The sequence below is a fragment of the Ailuropoda melanoleuca genome, chromosome 13, assembly GCF_002007445.2.
Source record: "Ailuropoda melanoleuca isolate Jingjing chromosome 13, ASM200744v2, whole genome shotgun sequence".
Taxonomy (NCBI): Eukaryota; Metazoa; Chordata; class Mammalia; order Carnivora; family Ursidae; genus Ailuropoda; species Ailuropoda melanoleuca.
The window spans coordinates 72,103,669-72,106,371 of record NC_048230.1 but is presented as its reverse complement, the minus strand read 5'-3'; the positions used below and the strand labels follow the sequence as shown (position 1 = coordinate 72,106,371).

The 2,703-nt window shown below is 62.5% G+C and overlaps 1 protein-coding gene across 1 annotated transcript in view; it reads right to left on the bottom strand.

Moving 5' to 3' along the window:
• The window catches only part of TRIB3 (tribbles pseudokinase 3), an 18,169-nt gene extending 16,286 nt beyond the window's left edge, over positions 1-1,883 (bottom strand). The window contains exon 1 of the mRNA XM_034641036.1: positions 1,645-1,883. The gene's annotated coding sequence lies outside the window, so the exon portion shown is untranslated. The remainder of the gene's footprint in view (positions 1-1,644) is intronic.
• Between the last annotated feature and the right edge of the window lie 820 nt (positions 1,884-2,703).

Here is a 2,703-nt window from a genome sequence, read left to right as displayed (position 1 = left end):
CTCTCAGTGGCTGTCTCTCTGTCAAATAAATAAAAAAAAAATCTTTAAAAAAAAAAAAAAAAAAGGAGAGCCTTGTAAGTAACTGCAAAAGGCAGGAAACCCCCCCAAATGGGCAGCAGCAGTGGGCTGGTTAAACATCATGGCACGGCCACACAGCGGACTACTATGTGTGGGCTGCCTTGGCAGGGAGACCCCACATGAGTAAAAGGCCATAACCCCAATGTGGTAAGAATGCAATAGCAGCTGGCCGTAGTCATTCCTGGGTTCTAGTCCTGGCTCACACCCTTCCGGGCTGGGTAGCCCTGGGCAAGTCCTGCAGTCTTGCCCAGCCTCAGTTCCCTCATCTGTAAAGTGGGAGCGGGAGGCAAAGCCCATAGGATTTTTACAATGATGAAATGAAAATACGGATAATTCAGAGTGACCCTGTTGCAGGGTGGGTGTCAGTAAATGGTCACCCTGTCCATTGTTACTACTATTACTTGTAGCTGAACTGCTTCAGTGCTCTCCTTGGGACTGTCCCTTTGGCTGTATCCATGCCTCAGAGGCTGGTAGGCCCTGGGATAAGCTCCAGGGGACAGGTGGAGTCACGGTAACTGAGCAAGGAACTTCGCAGGCCACGCCGCGGGACTACAATCTCCACTGTAGGATGGACGCTGCCCTCCTATCTACTTCTTGCTGCTCCCTGCCACCTCTGGGGGAAGAAGGTCAGGTCATACCACGCACACACTCACAGACGCAGAGCAGACAGCTGTACACACGCCCCTCGAAGCCAGTCTGTCCAGGCCAGCCAGCCGAGACACCACGTCAGGGGCAGAGAGGCGCGCGCACACATGAAGCGGCACACACCTCATCCTCTGGGGGCGAGTGTGCGCGCACACACGCAGAGCCCGCCCAACCCTCACACGCCCCACTGCACGACCGAGAGCGGTCAGGGCTCACGCACGGTCCGACACGTGCCCCAGCCCCCAGGCGGCCTCGCCCCGCCTTCCCCAGCCAGGCTCCTCCCGTGGGAGCGGAAGCGGCGGGCAGCGGGTGTCCCGAGGCAGAGGATTCAGCGGAAACGGAGCCGCTGGAGGCGAAGGGAACGAGGCTGGGCCCCAGGGCTGCGAGAAGGGGCGGACCTGGGCCCTCGCCCCGCACACCCCAGGGTCCTCAGGAACAAAACACACTCGCGCACAGTACAACCTGCAACCCGCAGCCGCAGCGGCAGGTGCACACCTGCGGCCGACGCTCCGTGCGCTCCGGGGTCCCGCACTCTGCGCCCCGCATCCTCGCTTCCACTCGCTCTGCACCTGCCCCCGCCCCCAGGGCACCCCAGCCCGGCTCCAGCGGTGTCCCCCGCTCGGCCGACACCTGGCACCAGGTACGCAGCCCTCCCCACAGCTCGCACTGTCCGCCCAACCCCGCAGGCTCACGCGGACCTCCAGGCTCACCCTACAGTGACACCCTACGGAGTCCCCAGCGCCCCCCACGGGCCCCTCACACACACGCCTCCCCCGCCCCACACTCACCTCTCGGGGAGACACTCCCACACCTCTGTCCCCGCCTCCCAACGCCCCCCGGATAACGCCGCCACCTTCACGGGGGCGCACCCTCCCACCAGCCCGCTCCCGGCCCCGGCCCCTCTCGGGCCCCGCTGGGTACCTTGCCCGGGCGTGCGGCGGGGTCCTGAGTCGCCAGGGCACTCCCACGTGGCCGGGGGCCCGCTGCGACGCGACCTAGCTCGGGACCCCGGTCCCCGGCAGCCGGACACGTGTGGAGCCGCCGGCGCTTCCGCTGCGAGTGTCTCCCGGCGCCAGCGCCGGCTCCGGCTCCGGCTCCGGCCCCTGCCCGGGTGATGCAAACCTGTGCTAATCGGCCGCCGCCTGATGCGCTCAGGCCCGGGATTGCACCATCCCCCGGGCTCCGCCCCTGGGGTCACCGCCCCAGCGCTCCCCGCCCCGCCCCTCTCGCCTCACCAGTCCTCCAGGGGCGTCTGGGCTTCGCCTCCTCCTCCACCTGCCCCGCGCGCGGACACCCCCTACTGGCTCTCCCTATCACCTTGGAAAGAGCACTTTCCTTTTCTGAGCCTCAGTTTCCCCGTATGTGAAATGGGGAGAACATCCTTCCTTCTCAGGATGCAGAGGAGAAAAAGAGCAAACCATGACAGTTCCCCGGCGCTTTCCTGTTTATAAAGAACCTTCCTGCCGTTGCTTATTAACTTTAGGAGGACCTTGGGCAGCCTGGCAGGAAGCTCCGCGCGCGCCCCATTCTACTAAGGGGTATCCTGGGGTCCAGCGCTGGGAAAGCAGCCCGGGAGCTTTGCAAAGACTGCAGACTCAGGAGCTGACTCCGGACTCAAAAGAGCTGGTGTGGTCCTCTGGGGAGCCCTGAGGTCGGGCAGGCTTCACAGCGTTCGTTGGGTAGAAGCAATGCAGCATAATGGATAAGAGCCGGTGCCTAGAACCAGCCTGCCTAAGAGTGCACCCCCACCTTTGCACAGACGCACTGTGAAGCCTCGGGAAAGCTACTTCACGCCCTGCTGGAGCTGAAGTTCCTCCTCCGTAAAATGGGCTTACAAGAGTCCTCACTTCCTAAGGTTTTTGCTGAGACAAAATGCTTAGAACTGTGTTTCACATCCTAAGTGCTCAATAAATAGAATGGAGGCTCAGAGAGGGGAAGGCACCCATAACAGGATTTGCACCCCAAGCCTAGGAGGCCCTG